The sequence below is a fragment of the Rhea pennata genome, chromosome 24, assembly GCF_028389875.1.
Source record: "Rhea pennata isolate bPtePen1 chromosome 24, bPtePen1.pri, whole genome shotgun sequence".
In the NCBI taxonomy this organism is placed as follows: Eukaryota; Metazoa; Chordata; class Aves; order Rheiformes; family Rheidae; genus Rhea; species Rhea pennata.
The window spans coordinates 4,247,687-4,273,272 of record NC_084686.1 but is presented as its reverse complement, the minus strand read 5'-3'; the positions used below and the strand labels follow the sequence as shown (position 1 = coordinate 4,273,272).

The window sequence follows — 25,586 nt, the reverse complement described above, 5'->3', positions numbered from 1 at the left end:
TTTTTTTTTTACAGACCCATGTAATCTTAGGTTTATGCACTCTGTACAGAGAAATAGCTCTAGACTTGGGCACATCTTTCACTGAAATCTCACAGGGAAAAGTTAAGCACAACCCCTACAGTCCTGCTCTACATAGGAATAAATTTCTCTCTCTCTCTCTCTCTCTCTCTTCCCCCCCTTTCCCCTCCCCATAGGAGTAACTTGATGACTTGAGTCATGTAGATGTCCCAAAACAAGAATAAAGGGTCATCTGCATTGCATTCTTCTGGAGAGAAGAGTTGGAGCCAGGAGTCCCACCAAAGACTTACCCACAGCACAAGAAGAATCTCACCTGCTGTCTCTTCTCAGGAGACCTCATCCTGCACTGAGATTTAGGTATGTATCGTTTTGCCCTGATTGGAACTTCACTGGTGAGTCTTCAGAAGTCCTTGCTCTTCTCACCCATGTAAGCTTTTAAAAAGAGGGCCAGACTCATTGGATTTCATCAGCCACCAGAACTGAGCCATTGCAGCGAATTTTATGTCCAGGTAGACTTTATGCCGTGGGCAGCATCTTCCACAGAGAGCTTCACTGGTTTCCATATGATCATTTGTAGAATCAGATGTTATTCGAGAGGAGCAAAGTGATTCTGGCTTCATAGGTAGAAAACAGGATGGCTACAGCCCTATTAAAAGGGAGGCATTTGAAATAAGATGTGGATGACTATACCACCTTCCTTGGAAAAGACTGCTGGGAGGAACTCATTTAGCATGGGAAGCTTGGGAAAGAAACGTGAAGTGAAACACTAGCTGTGCAATTATTCTACTAATAGATAAGATTATGTTGATTTTCAGTAAATCAGTGCAAATCTGTGGTTAACTGTGTCTATAGGAAAGATCTGGAATACAGAGAGAGTAAGAGGACAGATGCTTTTCTGATGAAAACTGCTACAACTTGGAGCAGCGATTGGAGATCTGCTTCAAGTGCAGGTTAGAGGCAGATTGAAGCTCCGGTCTGATATGTTGGGGACTTTTTATTGTTTAGTCTAGTCTTACCTGATTTTGGGAGAGTTTTGGGCTGACAGATTTGGCTCTTCCTTACTCAGAACATGTGAGAGAGATTAACAAAAACAGAACCTGGGAAGCCATTAGTCCGCACATAACTTCTCTGTGACAGGGGAGAGATTATTTAATAATTACTAATGACTTTTTAACTCAGTGCATTCACTATATTTTGATAGTGTGTCAGAAATGCTTCATGTTCAAACATTGGTCTCAATTCAGGTTTCAGAACAGCATTTCAGCTTTGTAGAATATCATTTGGCTGCGAGGTGCTTTCAGAAGGAAAACTTTTTGTGGTATAACTTCAATTTTATTTGTATGCTTGAAATCTAGTCAGGTGCTTTCTCCAGCCTCTGTGTGGAATTCCCACTTTAATTTATGTGATGACAGGATTTTGAGCCTGGGTAGTCCGTGATGAAACTATTCTGCCTGTGCTGAACATTTTAGACATTCATTTTTGTTTCTCTGTATTGACTTTGACTATGATGACAAGATGTTGAAGAACTTAACCTGGCTGTGAGATTTTGGTTTAAAAATGTCAGTATACTGATTGCGTTTCTATCAGCCACTTGTTCTTTTGATTTCTTCCCTGCACCCCCCGGCCAAAGCTTTTAACCTTTGTTTTGAGAACATTCTCAAGTGTTGGTCTGAGAAGGAACTGAAGGCTAATGGAAGACACTTTTCTGCTAGGACCTATCTATTTTTTTAGTTGCTACACAGCATGCAGTTATACCTACAAGATTCAAAGAGGCCTGTTTACACTTTTATTGCAGTGAAAGTCTACCTCTACACTTAAAGTTCCTTCATCCTTCTGAGATTTTCAGTGTTATGTCCAGCTTCATTCTATTGTATTACTTTGCCAAATGATAAGAGAAAGAGATTAAGAGGCTACATAATACAATGTGTAGGGAGAAGCTAGAATCAGACAGGAAGATGTTGAACACAAATGTCATCTGGCCCCAAGTGCCTGAGTGTGCCAGTGTTAAAGGCTGAGAGAGCAATAAACCTGTTAGAAGTCATAGTCTTTACTACAGAATTTACTTCAGACTTTGTTAGGACATCATATCAAGTGATTTCATTTTCCATTGTTGCATACCATTTGGAGTCTATATAAATATGAAGTGGTTAAAAAAAATAATTCAGGTAGAAGCAGCATCTCAGAAAGTGCCCAGTTGGCTTAAAGATTCAGGAGCACAGAGTTTGTGGAGTAGCCAAGCCATGGAAATCAAACAGTGATGATGATGACCGGTGGAGGGTTATGTCTACCTGAAAATATCACGATGGATGACAGACTAGATAAAGCCCTGAGTAGCTTAGTGTGACCTTAAAGCTGAGCCTTTGTTGAGTAGGAGGTCGTGAGGTCCTGTCCGATCAGGATTATCCTTTGATCCTTGTGGATCAAGGTGCCCTGATGGTGGAAAATGATGAGCATCCACAATTTAACTCAGGTCAGTGGAAGCAGCAAGTCTTCAAAATGTGCTTTGTTAAAGAAGCAGACGCTTGCGAGCGCTGAACGTGTTTGTAATACCACCTCTTCTACCGGTAGCTTGTTATTGCAGTGCATGATATTAGGGGAAGTCATAGAAGCTGCTTCATGTCTGGTATGGTCAGACTAATGCATCTGCCCTTAAATGTTGGTGTTGGAGCTGGATAGAGCAGCTGTACCAGCTGAGGTGAGGTTTAAATTAGTGCTGAGCCCTATCATCCTCCATTAGGCTGCAGGTGAATGGTAAGGCGATGCTAGCATGGACTCTGCTGTGGGAGACTGGCTGAGACAAGGCTGCTTCCTCTCCCTGAACATCTGGAGTTCAGGGGAAGTAGGGCTAAGCTAACTCTTGATGCTGTGATGTTTATCTTGACTGGGAACCTGCAAACTTCATTGGTAGATGTTAATGGAGAGATGTGAGGCTTCGAATTTCTTGTTAAATTCGTGTATTTTACTAACTAATATCTTATTAATAACTGGAATTGCAGATGAAGTGTACATGAAATTCATACAATATCACATTTCCACAAGCTGATTTCCATACATCTGAGGTATCACTGTAAATAGTATTTTAATTCTTGAACAATAAAGGTATTGTGGAGATACAGTCTGAGACCAAGCCAAGAGAGGGTCAGAACGCTGGGAGGAGTAACCTGATTAATTTGGTTTCTGTTTTCCTTTTTGAGAATATTCTCATATCTGTTAAGACTAAAGGTCCTGAAATCTGCCTTGTGCATATATATCACACTGTCCTTATTTGCATATCTGATTAATACGCAGTATTTTATTTGCATATTTTGTCTTTTTATTGGGATTTTTTTTTGTGGTTTCTATACTGGTTTCCTCTTTGAATTATCAGGCAACAGGTAGTATTTGATAAAACAAATAATTCAAACAACATCTAATTATTTTGCAGTACCTCTTTTACAGACCCTACAGGTCAAGCTGTAGGTTCATGTCTTCTCCAGGAGACTTGCCCCATTTTTCTCTTGCATGATCTTATTTTAGCTATACCTATTAAATTCCCAGTAGCTGGAGCTGCAGATGCTGCCTTCTGTCTGTACTCTTATTTCTGGTAGTACTATTGATTCTTTTCCTCACAGTATAGTGGCAGTCCCGTGGTGATGGTTCTTGTGGTGCCTGGGCAAACTGGGAGATGCTTTGCCTGTGTGATGTTACAGACTTGGCCCTTGAGCTTAGGCAGGAAGGATGTGTCTTTGGGATGATGCTAAGGTAGGAGCTGAAACACTTTTCTAGGCAATGCTTGAGGTCCCCTTGGCTCAGCTTAGATTGCTCCAGTAATGGACTAGAGCTTCATGCTTGTGCATGAATTCAGAGTGGAACATAAGTGCTTGGGGCTAGGAGTCTGTGTGGGCAGACTCTCAAGTTCCACCAGTATCTCCTGTTCCCCTGAGAGACAAAATACATGATGGAGAGGAAGTTTCATGAGACTGCATGTGTCAAGCTGTCTTTTCTGAATTCTGACAGGTTGTGTAAACCACTTGACTTGGTCTTTCTTTTTGGGATTCATGATTTGGCAGCGTTTGTGAAGCAAAGCATTTGGATATGACTTTGTGGAGGATTCTAGCTCTATAAATCTGACATCTGAAGTAAAGACTGACTACATAACAAGTCTAGATCATAAAACATATCTTTTTTGTTATAGCCACCCTTATCACAATAGCCTTGTAGCCAATTTTTACCCATGGAAAACTGCATGAAAGGAGAAGTGATTTTTCTAGATTCTAGAAGTGGGTTCAGTACTTTGAGCTAAACTTAACTTTTATAGATCAAGTGGCTGAAATTTTTTAAAAGTAAAACATGAATAGGGAGAGAATTGGAGAAATGCAAACATGATTTGAAGGCAGTAATTAATCCAGTACATACCTTCATTCAACAGTTAATTACTGAATACTCACAAAGTTAATTTACTAAGTATGCGTAGAAAGATAACGCATCACATAGGATATACCTTCTGCCTTCAGTGCTGCACAAATGGGTGTTCTTCAATGTTTACATTCCATATATTGACCTGATAGTTTCAGTAATTAAAACAATATATCTGTTTCCAGGGACACAGATCCCTGTTTTGGAAGCCTCCAGAAGGTGATAGAGAAACCTAAACCCTGGTAAATGATCTTTTGGGCCATCTGGTTTTTACTTTTTTTAAAAAAACTGCATTTAGAAGAGTAGATTAGACAAGCAAGTCGGTGACGAACCGTAATTGTTCTGAGCTTTAAAATAAACTTGTTGCGGCTGAAGATGACGATGTTAGCTTCCCAGAATGCATGTTGTCATTTCAATGCAGTATGGTTTATCAACCAAACTGTGATTAATTGCAGCAGGGCTGCTTCCAATTTGAAACAGACTGAAATGTTAATCTTTCCCATAATATACAGATCATATGGGAGCAGGCTATGCATACAATTAGTCCATAATCCTATGAAGACTTCTGTACACATGTGACTGTGCTCATATGAACAGTCTAACTGAAGTCATTAGAACTACGCGTATGAGTCAAGTTCTGCAAACATATTTTTGTGTAACCCACTAGTATGTGTGTGATAGATGTCTCATTTGACTGGCAGCTTAATAAGTGCTACTGACCTGTGTCTGTGCCCTTTCAGGCACTTAAACAGGCACACAGAAATACTGGTTTGGCTGGCCTGTTGATCAGCTAGTATCCCTGGGGACCAGATTTTCTGCCGCGTGAACTGGATCTGGCCCCTGAACCTACCAGCTGGCTATTCTACTCAGTAGGTGTTTGTAACATGCAGAGAATAAACTGCAGACAGGTTAGTTCAGGCATTAGAATCGGGCTGAGCCCAGCTGATCCTGGATTGATTATACTAGGTTAATGTGACTTTATATTTTGAGGACCTGAGCTGGTCTCGTGACTAGGAGCATTGCTGCAGTATAGGGGCATAATAGGTTCTTCTGGAATTAGCTTATTTAAGTGGCATGGTGTTGCCTACTGGGGATTCATCCCAACTTCCCTATCTCTAGGTCAAGCTAATAAGCTGCATGTTCTGGCCGGTGTTGTAGTCGTCATAATTATTGGAGGCTCAACTGAGTTTTGAGGTGCTGGGGAGTATTGGATATTCCAGGCCAGACTCCTCTGTTCAGAGAAGGGCACAATCTGTTGGTCAGTGTGCATTGTGCATCCTTTCGGTGACCAAATCTCGTAGGAAGTCGGTGTCTCTTGGCTCTTAGACTTTGACCCTGCAGCTCACACCGTGAAGAATTTTTGGTTTAGTTTTGGAGGTAGTGTGCAATCCCAGGATAACTGGACAAGGTAGCTATGACTAAGTAGCAAGCTAAAATGCCGTAGACTGCATGTTTGTAGATAGAAAGCTTAAGAACTATTAGTATAATTTTCCTTCCGTGAAATTATAGGGTAACTATAAGATGAGAAGAGGTCATTTTAGGTATCTTCCTGAACTAATCTGCCATAAAGGTGGACATTAGCTATGATGCTAACTGCCTCTATTGCAAGAGAAATGGAAACAGTAAACCTAATTCTCATCTCCCACTTCTTTGTTTCTCATTGTATCATAATTTCAGTTCAATGGAGTTCTCCATTACAGACTATAAAACAGGAATATTAGAGTGTTTGCAAAGGTATATGTGATATAATGAAAACTGGTTCACAATGAGAATTTTGACAATGTTGTAGGTAACTGGAAAATCAAGAGAGAATCAAAAGATGCCAGGAGAATTACTCAAACTGGTATGTGCCCAAGACAGGTTTAACTTCTGCTCTTTCAACAAGCAGAAGTTTTATAAATACATTCTTTTGCTGTTACTGAATAACTCAACTAAAATGCAGTTCAGATTGGCTAACCAAAATCACTTCAGGTTACAGGACTGCGCTTGCTCCATGAACAAAATACAAGATGCTCAAGTTATGAAATTACTCTAAGTTACGAGTGTGTTCTTGGTGACTCCTGGATGGGTTTCAGTGAAGTCCAAAGCTTAGTGTATTGTGGGAACTGGTTTTAGCTTTAGTAAAAGTGGACTGACACTGGCAAGAAGTGCCAAATGTAGGGAATGGGGGATTTTTGTCATGATCTCTGTAAGATGCAATTTGTAAAGACACAACATTTTAACAGGATTATGTAGCTCATAGCAAAAATGAAGTTGCACTGTATAGACCATATTGGTCTGGATCCTCACCCAAGATGGCTTGACTGAGACAGTGGAAGAATGGTAGCTGATGGTGTGGCTTACGTGGGGAATGAAGGGAAAGACCCCACTTAACACATGTGTCACTGCCGATAGAATTGTTTTGGATAAAGCAACATCCAAAGCTTTATCCATGATAAAGCTCAAAGGTGAGCTTTAACATGTTTTAAATGAGTCAAATCTTAGTCCAAATACAGGTGTGTTTAGAGTTAATTTTTAGTCAAAAAAAAAAAAAAAAAAAAACACCCTTCTGAAACATCTTAACTGAGATGGGTTTAACTTCATGGAAGCTGATTCAACAGCCAGCAAGCCAGTAGGAGCCTTTAAGGCGCTCCAATGGATTTTGTATCAAGCTCTTCCTTATGTGTGGATTATCCCGTATTATCTTATTTATGCTGGAGTTTTCCTCCTCTGAACCAGATCTTGCTGGACAAAATCAGATCAGTCACCAAATACTGCGGTAGACAGATAAAAGTGAACTCACTATGACAAATCTCATTATTTTAAGACCCACTGAACTCTTTGGAATAGTTTTCAGAAAACTGATGCTGTGTTTTTGCATCACTGTTACTCAGAGAGGCTATCCCAGCTATGCAAGAAAACTCATTGCTAGGTCAACAGCATTCATTTCCTATTGAATTTTCCTAGTGTGTTGAAGGGTGAGCTGAGTTTTGGGTTAGTCCTCAGTATCATTCACAGGAAGAAATGTGGGAATACCTCAGCATATTCCCTGAGTCAGTCTGGTCCAGACAGATGGTGGCTTGGTGGTTTAATTCACTTAGCCCTTAACTGGAATGATGAAGGATTTCCTTATTATTTTATTTAGTTTAGAGAGTAATCGCAGTTCAGATCATCTGCTGTGCTCAGGGAGGGTGCTGATTTGAATGCAGGACCTTGAGCATCACAACTACTTCTCTTTCCCCTTTACAGTGTGTTTTTTATGTTCTTCTGGAGTTTCTTTTGATATTCTTCTTGTCTTTGACTTAGTAGCTTCTGTATTCTTCAGGATTTCTTCAGCCTTACTGCTTTATTTTCCTTGTTTCAGTAGCACTAGAGACAGATTAGAGCAGCCTGTTTCAAAAATCGGAAAAGGAACCCAAAAGCAGAATTTGCTCTTCATCAACTTGCATACCTGTTTTTCTCTGATTAAAAAAAAAAAAAAAAAAAAAAGCCTTTAACTATAACCATAACAGAGGATATGGATGCAACATAACATTTATATTATTTCTATTCTCATTAAAATAAAGACTATGACAAAAGGCCTTAATGAATTGATAATTATTCTATTTTGCCATCATTTTATAATTTTAAATAGGATAAAAAATATGCTTGTTATTCATTTTGCGTAATGTCAATCTTGGTACAGGACCTTTGCTCTTGTTGGAATTGAGGCAGATGAGAGCTGGGTATGGTGGCACTACAGTGGCTTTCCTCTGTGATGACAGGCAAATCCCTAAAAGCAGCCTTTTAGAAAACAGACTAGGGAGCCTACTCTGTTCTAAAATATAGCTTGAGTTCCTGCTCATAAGATGGTTTTAATTTGTGGCAATTAATTCCCATTACTTCTGAAGATTTTTTGCTTTTTTGTACTGAGCTAAGGAAATCAGCCACTAGTTGCACTTGGAGTAAAAGAGCTAGTAAAACCCAGATATTTATGGAATGAGTCACAGGGGCTGTGTGATAATTTTACAGGTCATCCTCATTGCCTCCATTGTATTTTGTTCAGGCAGAGACAGAAGATGGCAACCTTCTCTGCTGTCATTAGATCTTGGGTCTATGCTCACTCCTCCTGCCTTGAGCCACGTGGTGCCTAGGCTCACCAGGATCTAACCTTCACTGGCTTTTCCTTGCATGCTGTTGTAGCTGCTGTTCCTAGATATTCAAAACACATCAGAAAGTTGTTGGGTTTTCTTGTTCTATGTGACCTGATTTCAAGCAGACACCAGCTTGGGCTTGAAAATGGTATTGCTGTTTTAATGCAGAGTCATGTCTAATTTGCTAAACTTGTTTCTTTTCGGGGCGTTTTAGTCTGGCTTGGAGCAATTTGTAGGCAGCTGCTTTCCTTCAGCATCCACAGTGAGCTGGGCAGGCAGTTGGCTGCAATTTAGCCTATCCTTAGCTGCACGATATATGTTGGCTCAAAATCGTTGCGGACGCTGGCTCAAAATGGCAGAACAAACTCCAGCCAGACCCAGTGACCGTTGCAAAGCATCTGTGAGGGTCACTTCTTTGACTTTCTTCCAACAAGAAAAATATCTGTGGAGATTATGAAGGATAAAAGGCCACACAAGACCTTCCTAGCACCAGGAGTATGGGAGATGTGGAAGACTCACGTACCGCTGGCACTGGTCACGTCCCGTCGTGCCGTGGCGGTGCGTACCCTAGCTGCAGAGTACGGAAGGTGTTAACAGAACGAAAGTACTGAAATAGTATTTCCCTCTGTGGGTGGAGAGAGAGGTTATTCATTGTGATCTGCATCCAGGATGTCTCTGTTTGCACATATTAACTGTCTGTATATGCTGTGGTTGTTATTTTATGTTGGTGCTGTCTTTATGTATAAAATGGTAATTTATATATAAATGGAAGGCGTAACGGTAGCCGTGGGAATGCAGCTGGTTCCCGCCGAGTGATAGCAGTCTACCATTTGTAACCCTGACTCCTGCCACATGAAGTGCTCTTACCGGTACTCCTGTGTGTCTCACTCTTATTATATGGTATATTAGTGATGGTAGAATTGGGCCCACAATATTATGTCACAAAATAGAAAACACATGACCTTACACCAGCTATAATAGCATAATAGGATAAGTGCGAGAGAGAAACAGCAGGGTATAATAGATACTCATCTACTTCAGAGATGGGCCCATATATTTACTTAGATGGAAGAAAGCTGGAGAACTAGGGCAACATAAGAACAGAGTGACAGTGTAAGTGCTCCAGGAGGTGATTGTGGGTGAATTGAAAATCCTGCAATATGGGATGTTATATAATAAATAATAACAATAATATCTGTGCTTAGTCCTGTTCATCTTGAATTACTTTGCCCAGGCTGCTTTGCAGAGCTCAAAGTAGTGGTGGGACCTCTTTGGTATTAGCTTGCCTAATTCCTTCTCTTCCCCTGCTTCTGTACAGTGTTCTGTGCTTTATATCTGGAGTGTAAAGAAGCATTCATCTGCCATTCTGCACACCCATGGCCCAAATTTTCAGTTGCTCCTGGGACAGAGGAATGTATATTAGTGACTAGGACCAGCAATGCTCTGTGAAACTTGAGTGGAACTGATGAGGGAGAAAAGGTGAATGATGTTGCTGAGAAAGATGCAAAGGATGCAGTGCCCATACAGGGCAGCGTGTGAATTTTGTTCATGCTGGCTGTATTTACACCACTTGAAAAATGTCCCCCAAAAGGGCACCATCTGTGAGCAATGTGAAGGGTATTTGGTCTGGATCTTTTCCCCTGTCTATAACTATGCTTACAGGGGGAGTGTCACATCGGAGCTGACCTTTATGGAGAGGTTGGTGTTCCTGGCTGTGAAATAAGGTGGGATTAGGTATGGTGATACCATCCCCACAGAGTCATGTTGGAGAGACCCTCTCTAAGCTTGGACATGGAGCTGCTCTTCCACAGAGTCAGAGGAGAAGAGTCATAAGGTTGGCACTTTCTCTCCTGGGCTTTACGCTCAGGGGTCCTGTCTCTTCCACGGATAACCATGGAATGGATTGTTCTGGAGAAAATGCTATGGGGAAATCCCAACGCTTCCTGCCTCTTCCTCTTGACACCAGTACTTGATTATATGCATGCTATCTCCCATAGGAGGTTTTCTGCTGAAGGCTGTAGCAATCTGTTTCTCTGTATTTGGCTGCTGTGATGATAGCCGGCCTGTGCATTGACTTGCATACTGTCTCAGGCCAAGTTGTGACTTTTTGGCAGCTGTTAATATATTTATCAGATACACTGCTCTTTGATGTGTAGTCATCTTAGATAAGCAGCAAAGCCATGAGCAAAGTTAGTGGTTTTACTTTTAACTTACTTGTGGCCTTGGGTTGAGATCCTCCTGCTTGAGTAATGAGTCATGCATTCGTTTTCACTTGCATGGAAGCTTAAGTTTTCTCTCTGTGCTGCTTAGGAACAGGTTAAGTGAACTCTTTAGGTGATTTTGAGAGAAATCAGAGAAAGTGATAACATGTGCTCTGATGCTATTTCACTCCTACTTGATTCAGACTACTTGAGTTACTTTCTTAGATGTGGATTGCAGAGGAGAGCCACCATCTGTATTGTCCTCATTTCCTGTATTTCTTGGTTTGAATTGGATAATATGTTCATGTGCACTGGACTTCTGTTTTCCCTACCCTGTTGTCCCATATAACCTGCTTTCCTTTCACTGTGCTGGAGCCCAGGATGTTTCTCAGACTGGTACTTGACCCTAGTGCTCTTGCTCGTATTGTGTTGCCTGAATTTATGAAGAAAATAGGCAATAAAGTTTGCATTATGGTTCCAGGAATTGCAAGCATTTAGTTTTTAGTAATAGAAGGGATTTAAGGAAAGTAGGGACTGAGACTTTTGAATAGTGTTTGCAAACATTCTTTAACTGCAGCAAGTGTGTTTAAAAAGGAAAAGCTAATAAAAAAAAATCTTGAAGTAGGAAACATAAAGAATTTTAGAACTTTTAGAATGTTTCCAAAGGGGAGACAGTCCTTCCATAGCTTTACTAGATTTATTAGGGGAAGATCAGTGTTAATTTTCTGAGTCTAGAGATGGAATCATTCTGCTGAATTACAGGTGGTCAAAGAAGTTACTAAGTGAGCAGCTGAGCTTGCTTGTCTGAGGAATATAATCCCGGTTTGAATCCAAAGTAAGGAGGGGAAATTTGTTAATCTTAGCTCTGAGGACGTAGCTCATGCCAATTCAGAATGAGAAGTAGAAAGAAATGAGTCATCTTGTCTAATGATGATACAGAATTCTTTGGGTGCCAAGTCCTTGTCTCCCGTGGAGGCAGAGAAGGACCTGTGAAAGTATTAGCTAGTATCAGTCTGATATTTTCTTGAGTTTTAGTTAACTTTGAGTAAATGATTTGTTAATAATTGGGTTAGATCGCATAGTAAATGTAGGTTCTTGCCTGGCTTATAGCTGTAATATCTGGGTGTGTCCTGTTTCTTGTGTACTGTTCTCAAAGCATCTCAGAGGCAGAATGTAGTGATAGTGCCTTGTTTTACAAATGGGAAACTGAGGCACAGCAGGGCCAAGTGACTTGACCCAAAGTTAACAGAGCATGATGGCATTTCAGGGACTTGAATGAAGGCCTATCCAAATTTTATGTTGAATCTGTTTTCCTAGTTATTTCTGTTTGTGACACCTATATTGTTGACTTCTTATCGACAGATGATTTGGCTAGGCGCATTTTTTTTTTTATGTGTGTATGTGAACGTGCACCTATGAATGCACAGACAGCATTTAGAAGCTGGAATATACTTTAATGGTGAGGGGGTGGTATTTGGAAGTGGGGTTTGTTCTTAAACAGCCTCTTTGCATGGGTAATACAGAACCATAAAATGGTAAGGTTGGAAGGGACCTGTAGAGATCATCTAGTCCAACCCTCAGCGTAGCCCGTACAGGGACTGAACCCATGACCTTGGCATTAGCAGCACCACGCTCTAACCAGCGGAGCTAAAACTCCAGTGCCTCCCTGCTCTCCTCCTATTTTAGCTCTCTAAAAAAAGATAGAAAGCAAACATCCATATTCAAACCTGCCCTGCGTGTGCATCAAGCTCGAAAAGACATTTTACCACAGCTGTGGGAACCTCAGACTGCCAATGCTGACGTGTCACATGATGGACTTCAATCAGATTTCAGTCCTCAGTGTGCGGAGCTCAGAGCCCGTTTTAACTGCATTTGCACTGATTTGCTTCATATAGAAGACAGTTATTTAGCATTATTGATTCCTCTTGACTTATTGGGTGCATTAGTTGCCGTTGACCCTGGCATCTTGCTGCAGCAGACTGGCGCGTCATGTGATACTGTCTGGCTTTGTCCTCGTTCAGAGTCGATTCCTGTTTTACTCAGCAGATGTCTTTTGTTCCTGACCAAGAGTGCTCATCGGATTGTTCAGGGGTTAGCGGGTGTGCCCCGATCAGCCTGGTGTCCCTGGCCCTCGCCTCCCTGCGCCAGACCTGCCCCCCTGCCCCAGTCTGCGTCACGGCGGCTGCGAGCACCAGAAAAAGCCAGGCTTGCTTTTACTTTTCCTCTTCTGGTCTGGCTGGCTTGTTTCTAAAACTGACTTTCTTCTATGAAAACAGGTTTTCTTTTCCTTTTTTTAGCTGAGATTTTTGGGAAGCACCTGCCTTTCACCTTGACTATATCAGCATCAGTCCCTTCTTGGTTTTGATTTACATCAGTAGAAAATCTGGCCCATAATGTCCAAAGAGATTTTTTTTTGTTTACTGCATTATAATATATCCCACTGACCAGCTCAAAGGAAGAGGGAAGGGGTTGCAGACTATGGCAGGGGTTTGCTTTTACACCAGCATCTGCTGAAGCAGACGTTTGTTCTCTGGGAGCTAAAAGGGATATATCCCTGTAAGACAACGTGAGAGCCCTCTGCCAGCATGGCTGCAATCCTTAGGCTGTCTTTCAGGAGATTGCCGTACCTTGTGGGTGCCCTGCTGTAATGAGCATTTTAGGATATTTTTGAAAAGCAGAGACCTGGCTGCTGCACAGCTTCCTGGCTTGTGTGAGGCGGGAAGAGGAGAACAGGGTCAGGTGGCAGACCGCAAGAGGGAGTGAGAACGAACCTCAGCCTCCGGAAAGACGACCACCTCGGAACAGCTTCTCAAACCTGGGGAGGGAAAAGCTGATAAATTCATCATTGCTTACTAGTTGCACATAAGAATTCAGGTTTTTTCCTTGGGTTGTAGGATTTCTCTTCCAGGAATATAGTGTAACACCTCTGCTGCTTTTGGGGTCCACGCAGTCTGGGCCATCTGGGAATATGGCTCTGTCCCACTTCAAGTAGTACTGGTAAAGTTTTTTGCTCAGTGTCTCTCGTGTGCCTGATTTCATTTATCCCCAAAACATGACAAAATGATGGAGAAGATCCATATATATGATTCTGCTCTAGGTTATCCTAGCCAGACTCTGTCCTCATTGAATGAACTACTTACTGGCAACCTTATGTGTAGAACCTGAATCAGGTCCACAAACACTGATCAAAGGCTTATTACTTCTCATATTAATCCTTTTTGATCCAATATTACTTTTTCTCGGGAACTAAATATTTTAAATTTAATGTGGCTTATTTTTAAACCACTCTATTTCTACTAAAATCACAGTATATTACTATTACTGCGCTACCCCCAATGACTGCAGCTTTGTTGACATGGCACAGGGTGGCTTGGAAAAGAGGAATTTTTTTATTACCTTTTTTCTGTTGCCAGTGGGAATTGGAGGGGGAAAGGGCAAAATTAATTTAATAAAAAAATTTGCTCAAGGAAAACCGATTCTGGTGGTAAACTCGCCTTTTGGTCAGTACTGTATGTGATCCCCCTCTTCTGGTAGTCTGTGGAATTGGCCGCGGAGGAAGGTGTTGCAGGCTAGCACAAACAATAGGACTTCGGCACATCCCTTTTCCTGATAAAAGGGCTTTTTGGAATTACGCAGCAGAGTGTAATTTTGTTCTGTATCAAATTCACCCCGGTCTAACTCACTCTACCGGTGGTGAAGCTGGTGTTAATTTGCACGCCGTGGAAAGGAGCGGAGCTGGATGCGTGTGCAGCCTAATGCAGCTCGGCTATATTTGGTGCGGTTCTATTTTTAGGCTGTCTTGCAGCAGTGACAATGGCTGAGACTGGCTCTCTGCTGTCTGGCACCTGGCGTCGGCATTTATGCCTAGGAGAAGTCCAAGTGCGAAATGCTGCTGTGCTGGTTCGGTAATGTTTTAACTTTTCTTTGTCTAGATAAAAATTATGATGGGTAGAAGGCAGTTTAGAGCCAGTCCCAGAGCATCCTCAGGAGGGGTCCTGGGAGGTGTGGTACCAAGGGATTTGGGTACCAAGGTTTTGTTTGACTTGAAACAGAGGTAAGGGCCAGCAGCCAACTTTATATCAAAGTCTAAACTTCATTGTCCAGAAGTGAATCTAATCATCAAGGTTCTTGAGCTAAAGAGACATTTCTGGCTAACTGTCTAGCATCTGCTGTACTACTCCGTCATATTCTTTTTTCTTTTGCAGCAGCAATCACACTGAAGTTCATAACCTCTCCCTGGATGTTTTAAGGGAAAATATTCTGGTGTAGGCATTGAATTACAAACTGAATTTGAACCAAAAGAGAGAACTAAAAGCAAAGGCAGAGCTCCTTATGTGCATACCCCCTTTTCCCCCGCCCTCCCAGCTTTGGGAAGGTAGCATTCTCTTGCTTGTGTCCATCCTTTCCAGCGAGAGTGATGGGATGAACCTACCCCTCTCATTTCTTCCCTCTTGACTCAATTTACTTTAATTTGCTTTTTTTAGTGTGGAGTGGGAGAGGATTGCTGGGAGATGTAAATGCCAAGGCACATGCAATGTGGCAGGATACGCTGTCCCCTGTAGCCAGGAAAGCTGCCCTCCTCTCCTTGGGTAGGAGGTGGTGGCTGTGGGCTCCTGACTGACGAATGGTTCAGGCTCGGTGGCAGAGTTTTGGTGGTGCTGCTGTCGTGGGTGTGTTTTAAGTCAACCTCCCCTCTCCATTTCTCCCTTTCTCTCCTTGCTTGGTATTGAAGCTCGGTAGAGCTGGGGCTTGCTCTCGGTATGAGTGGCCTAAGGGGGGTCTCCATGCCCAATGGTGGCCCAGGCAAATCCCCTAAGGCTGGCAGGGGACCCTTGCTGTTGAACCTGTTGGTCTGACAGCCGGTGCCCTCCTACCCTGGGGGAAGCACTGTGGAAAGGGACGACAGTCTGCAGAAGCGGGGGGACTGCAGGAGAGGTCTGGTTGAAACCCTGCGCTTCGTCTGCAGGGATCCGTCTCCCTCTCTGCTAGGAAGTTTCCGAGGAGTAATAAATTCACTGCGGCTCTGCGCTGAATGCAAAATTGATCAGACTGCAGGAGCCACAGGGAATCAATTCGGCGCGTGCGTGCGTGCCGGCGCGGCCGCGGCGCCTGCGCGCGCTGCCCATACGCTCGTCCCCCTTCTCCGCTTCCCCTCGCGCTGGCCTGCGGATGCCACGGAAAATTGATTTTTATGAAATGAAAAAGGCGAACCGTGGCATTAGGCCGTTCTGAGCTATGTCTTGTCAGGACTCCCGTTGGAGGGAAGTCGCCCAGCTGGTTATTTAGGATTATTCATTGCTAAGGAGCCACGTAGGTTGCGGCCCCAGACCCACACTTCGATGTGGGGAGGAAGAGTTTTCTTGCTTTCTCCTGCGAAACCCACCAGTTAGCGCAGTTTCTCTCTCCCTTAAAGAAAAGCCAAGCCGGAGCAAATAACGCAGCTAATCGCGCGGGTGTTTAGGTTGCTTGTCGCCCAAGGGCCTGATCCTGCGGGGGTGCTGAGTCACGGCGGGAAAAAGCCGAACACGGCGGCATCGCCCGGGCGCGGGCAGAGCTGCGGCCTCCCGAGCCGCTGACCTGAGGTTAGATGCGTCTTTCGAGGTTGACCGGTGCAGTAACCTCCGACTCACGAGGCGGCAGCGCTCCCTCGGCGTCCCCGCGCTGGCGACGGCGGAGGAGAGAGGGGGCGACCCGAAACGTGCGGGCAGAGCTGCAGTAGTTGTGTTTGTTTTGGTTTTTTTCCTTATTTTTTCTTGGTCTGTTTTTTCTTATTTTTTTCTTATTTTTTTTTCCAGCGCTGGCATTTCTTTAAGCATAGATTTCTTCTCGTCTCTTCCTTTTGGATTTTAAACCGACTCTCTTTTTTTTTGGGTTTGTTCCGCTCTGAGGTTTTGCTGCAGTTTACAGGCAGGTTCTGGGCTGCCCCTGAGGTGAAGGGCGTTGCGGGATCACACCTTGTAAAAAAAAAAAAAAACTCGCTTGAAAGGCAAAAGCAGGGGTGCATCGCACTCCTCTTTCATTTCATTAATATTCACTGTACTTTGAAATTGCGGAATTCTTGGAAGGGATGTGACTTGCAGCCTATAAACTGTGCTGCTTGGCTTTTCAGAGAGCAGGCTGCACCTTCCCGTTATTATTTCAGCATTGTCTCCTGCTGCAGAGCCTCTGTTTTGAGATCGTGTCACAGATAGCCGAGCTCCAGAATCCTCCTCTTTCCCCAAAGAATCAATCAACCTAAACTAATACCTTAATGACTCCTTTTCCTACCAAGGAGACGAATTCAGGCACATACACACACGTGTGTACATGCACACACACACAGAAGAACAAAAAAAAATTTTTTTTTGAAGAAGCTAGGGGCTGAGGAGGACCTCGTCTGGTCAAAGAAAGAAAGAGACGGATGTCTGGTGCCATGGCAATGGAGCAGGGATTACTTTGCACTGGAAAATAGGTTCTTTTTTTTCTTTCTCTCTCTCTCCCCCCTCCTTTTTTTTTTTTTTTTTTTTTTTTTTTTTAATTCTAGTGTTTTTTCTCAGGCAGCTAGGAGTTGTCACCGAGTCTGAGAGGCCCATTTAGAGGAAAACGAGCCTCTGCGTAGAACTGAATGCTTGCTTTCACCGACTGCTGCTTGAAGCCTGCTTTGCTTTTCGGCAAGCCAGGATGCAAACACCCCGCTTGCCCAGAACACTTGCACGGTCACAGTGTGCGCGCGTATGCATGTGTACATGCCCATATAAAATACGAGGGACTCGATGCAGACCTCAGCTTTGAGGAACATAGACTACTAAGCTGTTTGAACGTTTGATTCTTAAAAATATTTATTGTGGTCGGGTATATTGTGCATAGTTCAGTGAGCATTTAGTATTTTATCACCATTAAGCTAGATTTTACCTGAGATTAATTCAATTTAATGCTAGTCAAGACTTTTCCTGACCAAATTTTTTTGTACAAAATGCTGGTTTAGGTGGACTTTTCTGAAGAAGCATTTGGCTCTGTGCTGCTTCCCACTTCATTCCCCTAGTCTAAACTGTTTTTAGAACAAAGTTGCAACAACAGTGTTAAAGCATTTCAGATTGAAAAATGTAATGGTCAAGACTGCAATTTTGAAAATTTATCATGCTGCTGTATACATTTTACAAAGAAACTGGCCAGGGGAAACATACTGTTTCCCAGAATTTTTAATTGCATTTTGAATACCTGAACTTTGAGGTTTTGGCTTTTTTGTCTCTTCTTGGGGTCAAGAAAACCCTGGTTTACAGATTGTTGTTGTTATTGTTTATCAGTCGAGAAGACGATGGTGTTTCCCGAGCTGTTTTAGTGAATCCACCTACCAGCCTCTAGACAGGGCGGTGCTGTGAAGCCAGTTCCTGAAGGTAAGATGAAATACAAGAACTTTGAGGGCCTTTTCTTGGCCAGATGAGTAGTTCCCAGGTGGTAGGAGTTTGCAGCGCTGGGGCACCTGAGCTCCCTTTGGTGGCTGTCACTCTCCTGTCTTCTGAGTGTTTTTATTTGACTTCCCAGGGGGCAAAAGTGTTTCTTCCCATAGCACATGGCAGATATAAACCGAGAGTTAATTCCCCTGTAATGGCTGCGCCTTGACTCTTCGCTGCTTTGGGCCTTTTGTAGCCCAAGATTTCAGAATTTTAGCAAAGGACTTGAATGCACTGATTTTCAGGGAACTAGGTTGGTTTGGGGAAAATACGGTGGTGTGTTAATAATACAGTCTTGATTGCTGGGTCATTTATGCACACATTTCACTAGTATGGATGACAGCGTGAGTTGTAAAATATTTACTTCCTGTTTATATTCTGAGATGTTGCTTTTTACCTAAGTAAAATTGCCCTCTTATAGGACCCAAAATATCATTTTAAATTATGTTAATCTTACTCTTTACGTGCCGTGCATTTAGCATAACAGGGCCACATTAAAGCCTTTGATTGCTACAAGAAAAATTTGTTCTGCCCTTTCTGGGCTTCATAGATGTTAAAAGCTGTGTTGTAAATGATATGTGTATGTAGTTTCTCCTGTCTGGAATGAAAAATAGCTTCTCTTTGATCTTCCTGCATTTGCTAAAAAATAACCCAAAATAATCTCTATTATGTTGGGGGTAGGTGGTGAGATATGGCAGAATTAAAAAAAAAAAAATGTGACCCTCCTTTTTGGTGGTTACTAACTGTGAAACATAAAATCTCTGCCCAGGTAAAAAAATTTGAGTTGTCATAGCAACAGCAGGATGGCTATTTAATTTTGGATTTCCATTTTCACTGATTTATTTAACACATTGACAATCCATTTATAATGAAGAGGAATTCAAGAGGGTTTTTGTTTCTGGCTTAGTCTGTACTAAACGAAAGCTGTGTTACTTTTCTTTGTAGAAAATAAGGAAAGAGAGGGGAAAAATTTAGATTCTCAGGGGCTTGTGTGGGTAAGCATGTGCACCAAGTAGAGCAGGGGGTAGGGGAAGCGTGACTGATTTGTGTATTTTATGTCTTGTAGAAGAACCTTAGTATTATAAAATGGAGCAGAGGTTTAAGTCCAGTGGAGCCGTGAGCCCCAAGATGCTCCCTGCTGCTTGCCTCTGTTGAATGCACACACCTGCTGCAAGCACAGAGCCCTTGCGAGCCTCTGTTGCTGCTCCATCTCTTCTGCCGGCGCCAGGGAATGCCCCGAGGCCATGGACAAAAGCCGTCATTCTCTTTTTGGTGGTGACCTCGGCAGCTCCGTCAGCCTTGCCGGTTCAGCGCGCTCCCAGGCTCGGCCTTGCCCGCTCGCCGCGGTGCCGATGCGCAAGCAGGTGCTTGGTCCGGGGCTCGGAAGGAGCTACTGGGCAGACTGGAGCTTGCGGAGCCTGAGTGCACGCTGTGCTTCAGCATGGGCTAGGTGTAGAGATGGTGAAAGTGGCCATGTCTTATTTTGAGGTGTTTATATTAAAGTAGGCTGGGCTCTGTTTTCCAAAGTGCTAAGCATTTGCAAGTCTGAGCAAAGTTAGCCTTTTGGATACAAGGCATGTCTGAAAGGTTTTGTATCTGATGGCTTGAACCATCCATGGATACAAGTCAGCTTTGGATCCAAGCAAACAGGCACCACAAAATCTGTGGCACCTGGGAATTTTCATGGCCTTTCATCAAAGATAGTGCAAACATTTTGATAACAGTGAAATTTAACAAAAAGGCCGAGAAAAATTCCTATCAGTTCTGTCTGCTTCCCTGAAGATTTCATTTCAATGTATGCCTTTGAACGGCATCGATTTTAACTGCCGCATGAGCCAAATCGAGCTTTAATGTTGGGTAACTTCTGAAGGCACTGGAAAATTAGGAAGCTTGAGGTGGGCCTTGCAGAAGTGAGCAGTGAAATCAAAGTGGAATAACAGAGCGAAAGCAGACTCGGCTGATACCTACCTGCAGAATGCGTCTGCAAGTGCATAGACGAAGTGCGTTCCTGCATGGGTTTGCCTACTGCTTGTCTGTCTTGCTCTGCAGATTGGTTCCTCACTGAGGTTTGTTCCAGTGATGGATTTGGCAATAAAAGAATAGTATTGATGACACATTTGTAAGGCTCAATAAAAACTGTGAGCCTGGCAGGTGCTGGGGAAGTGTTCAATCTTTTATTTATTATTATTTTGCTATTGCTGTTTGTGGCCTGGGCCTGGAATGCTTTCAAGAGAAGTGTGACAGGAGACCAGAAGCTGACCAGAGTTAGTGTTTGATTTCGGGTCCAAACTTGTTTATTTGTAAAGCATGGGCTTGTTTTGGACCAGTTGCTTCAGGGAAAGGTGAGTTCTGACCTGTGTGTCAAATAAAATCGGATATGTTTCTGGGTCCACTCCTGAGTTTATAGAGAGCAGATTTCTGTCCATCCCAGTGGAGCTTTCCCAACTTATCCTGGTTAAGGATTCAACTTGCAAATTATCTTGGGGACTGAGGGTGGGGGAAGGGTGGGAAAACCCAAGAAATCAACTTCCAGACATAAATACAATATGGACAAGTCATAAACATTATTAAAGCAAGTCTGTCCCTGCAGGGCAGGTTTTTCTTCATAATGCTTTCCTGATTACGCTTCCGCAAAACTGGCTAAGTGAATAGTGGCCTGATTATCCATGGACCATGATCTACATCAGCGTAAAACTGTTTCCATTGTATGTGAGAAGAGAACTTTGCATATTTACTGGAAGGGAATAGCCATGCCATTACTTTTGCTCTGTTTTCAAATTCACAGTGGGCCTGATCCTGAGCAGAGCTGTGCCAATGGTATTCTTTGTTTGAGCTCCTGTGTTCCACATTATCATTGCAAAACCTGCCTTTTTTTAATCATCTTATATATATATACATGCCATAGATAGATTCCTCTAGTATTAACGCAATATATGATCAAACCCCAAAGTGATTCATCAACTGTGTTGGGAAATAACCAGATCAATGGATAGGCATCTGGAAACTATTTCCATGAAAAGGTCCAATATGAGAGAGTAGAGGAGGAGGAAAAAAAAAGTTTGTGACATATTTACAGAATGGTCTCTAATTGTTTTAACAACAACAAAAAACCTTGAGAGAAATCCAAGCCTTTTTACATAATGCTTTATTGAAGTCAGGCTTCAGTTTTCTCGCTCGTATTAAGTACCATTGACTTTATTAAGATTTCATACATGGTATGGCACTGCTTGCTGGGAGAACCCGCATCTGATCCTTAGTTGATAGTCAGAAGGAATCAGACTTTGAATAAAGATTTGTATTGGCAAGTGTATCACATAAAAGACCATTTATAGTTGATAGTCAGTGTCAGAGACTTAAACAAATACACAAGGTGCATAAGTTTCGTTATTCAGTTAAGTCAGAATTTTTCCCAGTGTCTTAATTAGCAATCATTTACTAAGTATTAAACCACTTTTTCTGTTAAACATAAAAATCAGTGCTAGGAGCTATACATTCTGAGAAGTAATTGCACTGTGTAATTCTAGTGCTTCAACAATGTATACTGCAATATCAATGGATATGTTCCAGCATTCTTTTTTTTTTTCTACAAGCGTATTTCATAATCTTTTAAATATCTCTTTCCCATAAACTTAAGTACAAATCCTCTTATGCAATAGGAGTTAAATGCATCTGGATATTGCTCATCAAACAAAAGCATTTCAGACAGATTTCTGTTTTCAGAAATGAAAAAAGATGTTAACAAAGTAGTGTAAATATGAATTTATGAGGAATATGCGGTAGCATGAGGATGTGAATAAGGAATCTTGAGAAGTCAAGGGCTGCACTTTAATCTTAGAAATCCAGAGTATCTTTCTGATTTTCATTAGCATAAGAATAAAAACTTCCATTTTCAAATAGAAATTTAATGCTAAGTGACATTTTGTGTAATCTCCTTAAGAGAGTCACTCTTCAGTCTTACTGTCTGTGCTCTGGTTCTATCACTGGCCAAAGAATTGTAAAAAGAAATAGAAATGCAGTGAAGGTATGTAGAGTAATGGAGTATCCCAGAGAAGGACACCTCATCTCAAAACAATAGTTGGAGAAAATAGTTAGATTAAGTGGTTTCTGTGTTTGTCATGAAAAGAAAACTTTGATAAAGTCAGTAAGAGTCAGTAAGTGGTGAAGATGAAGCATCTGTGAATTTATACAAACGATGTAGAAAGCTCTTAGGTTTAGTGGAGGAGGAAGCTTGTGCTGGAAGACTCCAGACTCTTGGGAGCTTAGCCTCTGACTGTTGTTAGTTGGCATAGAAAGGTTGGTGGCTTAACTGTGACACTGCTATTGATTCCTAGTGTATGAAAAAAATGTGAGCTACAGAGGAAGATCTGTGAAATCTAGTAAACATTTGTTTAGCTTGGTAGGCCCCGTTTAGTTATAATATATTTGCCGTGTTGTTTCCATTCCTGATGACATGAGTGTATTATTCTGTGCTCCATTAAGTGTGTCATTCCATGATGCTTTTCTGCAGAGCTGTCTTTCCTCTCTTTATCTGACAGCCTTCTCCCTCTTTCCTATGTTATGTCTCCTCTTTTTATGCCCTGTTCCATCTGCTAAAAAATTAAATAGGACTCACAAAAGCAGCAGTTCTGAACCCTACTAGTTCACCCCAGCTCTGTCCTGGAAAGTCCCCTCTGCTGACAATGAGACATAGATCAGGCTTTCCTTGCCCTTCAGTCCTTGGCTGCTTTGGTAAGACCGTGAAGATGGATGCTTCCTGTGATAATGGCGCTGACATTTACTCACCAGGAATTGGAGTGAGACCATCATTTCATGTCTTATAGGTCTCCAATAACAATCAAATGATAATGACTACCAGGCCATTAGAGACTGGGTTACATTCCAGCTAGCGTCCTAAATTGAGCGTCCTTATCCCATTTTCCATTGTACGTGTTAGGTATTGCTACAGTTTGCCCCATCAACAAAGATGTTGCACAACCAGCTAGTGACCACCCAGGGCTATTCTGTTTAGGCTGGTTGCCATCTTTTCTGGGCACAAATCATGTCTTGAACTGTGCCAGATGCACTGTTTGTGGTTCGTTTTCTGCTTAAGAGCCTGACCAAACAAAAAAGGCTATATATATATGCACTAGTAATGTTCATGTTACATACAATCTGACACCCGGTAGATGGTCTTTCGGGATTAATGAGGCACCCACTGCTATACAGCATGTTTTGGCAGCTGGGAGGGCTGGCAAATCCCGTGCCTGTCTTTCGTTTGCAAGTCTTTGAGTTTTTTTGGCGCATACATGCAGTGAAGCACAAGATGCAAATACTGCCAATGCTCCTTGTAGAATAGATGACATTTATATTGTTATGCAGTTTGCTGATCTAAACGTACCATTGCCTTGCCTTGATAGCCCAGGGCAAGTGCTAATCAGCTTGTTTTGTGGGCACGGTGCCATCAGTAAGGGTGAACAGAAATAGAGACAGTATGTGCATCATCTAGGAGTGTTGCAAGAACATGATTCCCAGCTGAGAGCATTCAAATGTGTCTGTCTCCTAAGCTTGTATGTTGGCATGTAAAAGATAAGTGACAGTGTTAAGTATAATGTATTTGGAATAAATCAAGGTTATGTTCCGTAGCTGCTTCAAGCTTGTTTTTGTTATATAGGTCATGTTTTCAACTGATATACATTGGTGTAGCTTTGTTGAAGGCAGTGGATTTCCACTGATGCTGACCTGAGCGTCTCGCCCCGTGCAGTGGGAATCCATTCCCAGCAGACCTCTGCATATATGTAGTAAGAAGCGGCCTGAATAGGGATAGTCATCTCACTTTTCTGTCTGGGGCATCTTCAGAGACTGTTTAGTTTGAAAGTTAACACAGAAGACAAGGAGTTAGGGCTCCTACATTGTATTTGTAGCTGTCACTAATGCTTGATGCTGGGCAGAGCTCTCCTTGAAGTATCTCAGCCTTCCTTTATCTGGTACATGTGAAAGAAATAGTAGCACTTTTAGTACTAAGAGCTTTAAACAAGGTTTGCTGGTTTGTAGGCGTGGTGGAGCAGACTGCGCGTAGCTCTCCATCTTCGTTCTAGCTTTCAAGCACGCTGAAAATAGCCGCAGTGCCATCTATTGCCTTCATTGGACTGTCTCAGGTGTTGTCCCTTCTCTGTTTTCATGCTTTTCTCTGCACCTATTTCCTTGTTCATGTCTTCCTCAGATGGGTTTTTCAAGCTGCGTTTTGGAGAAGATAAAGGCTGTGGACACCACATGTAAACAATTACATTTACAGCCCCCTGTTATTGCACTGAAAGTGGATAACACTTGCATGGAATAACTGGGGGTTTTGCATGTACAAGTAGAACTCTAATAGCTGTCTTAATTTCATCTTAATAATCTGGCCCTTATCCCAGCTTTTTTGAAAGATAATCATCATTCAAAGGTTTTCATTCACTATAGAATGTGTTTTACATTTCGCTATGTAATGTAACCTTACATACACTCGAGGAAAATAATTTACACAACTAATTGCTGAACTCTGCAGCTATAATACTTTAAATGGATTGAGTTAGATAAGAGTTTAACATTTCAAAATGTAAAGAAAGAAAGAAGAAATGTTCTACAGGCAAATTATTGTTTAGGGAATATTGATTTTCATGAATTCATGTTTTCACTTCAGTTGATAGCTAGAAACAGATACTTAAGCTAAGCCATATATTAAGGATAACGTGCTTCGTTACCCATGATCCTGGGGTGGGAGCTGAAATTCACTGATGCTTACTGCCCCCTTCCCCTGCCTTCTAACTCGGTTGGTTTTGGGTCAAACTATGCCAGCAATTTTTTTTCCATTGAATATAAGCTCAGTGTACCAGAGGACCAGAGGATGGTTTGGAATTCTCACTGTTACTCATTCTCCTTGGACAGTTGTCTCTACCCTTCTGCCTCAACCTACTTATCTGTAAAATCAGAGGCGGTGTTAGCGAGCCACATACCTGACGCAGTTGGTGTAGAAATTCAGTGATGAATATTTGTACGGTTTTGTGCAGTATTTGTACAAAGGTGTTATGAGATTGTAGTGTATACTTGTGCTGCAAGAGTTGCCATCATTGGCAATTTTGTCATGGGCAATTCCCCCCAACTCCCAAGATTTCAAGACTGCAATGAGTATTTTGATTTGGGTAGTTAAATAACTCTTGTGGAACTCTAGTGGTTTCTTTGTTGCTGTTTTATTACCTGCATTACAATTCCAAATACATGTGCTAGCCTACGATTGGTATCAGTTGTTACTGCCCGTATCTGATTTTGACACTTTGGCCCTGGTTGGAGTTACAGCATAAAGTATCAATATGGAAGTTTTGCCACTGATTAGAAAGAGCTAGATATAATGTTTGAGTTTAAGTTATATTAATTTTCTTCCGTGTAGTGGAATGTCCATGACAGAGAGGGGGAGA

At 42.1% G+C, this 25,586-nt stretch overlaps 1 long non-coding RNA gene across 1 annotated transcript in view; it reads left to right on the top strand.

Moving 5' to 3' along the window:
- Positions 1 to 200: 200 nt before the first annotated feature.
- Positions 201 to 25,586, top strand: part of LOC134150560 (uncharacterized) — a 40,722-nt gene continuing 15,336 nt past the window's right edge. Inside the window, exon 1 of the long non-coding RNA XR_009960674.1 lies at positions 201 to 375. This is a non-coding gene — a long non-coding RNA (uncharacterized LOC134150560). The remainder of the gene's footprint in view (positions 376 to 25,586) is intronic.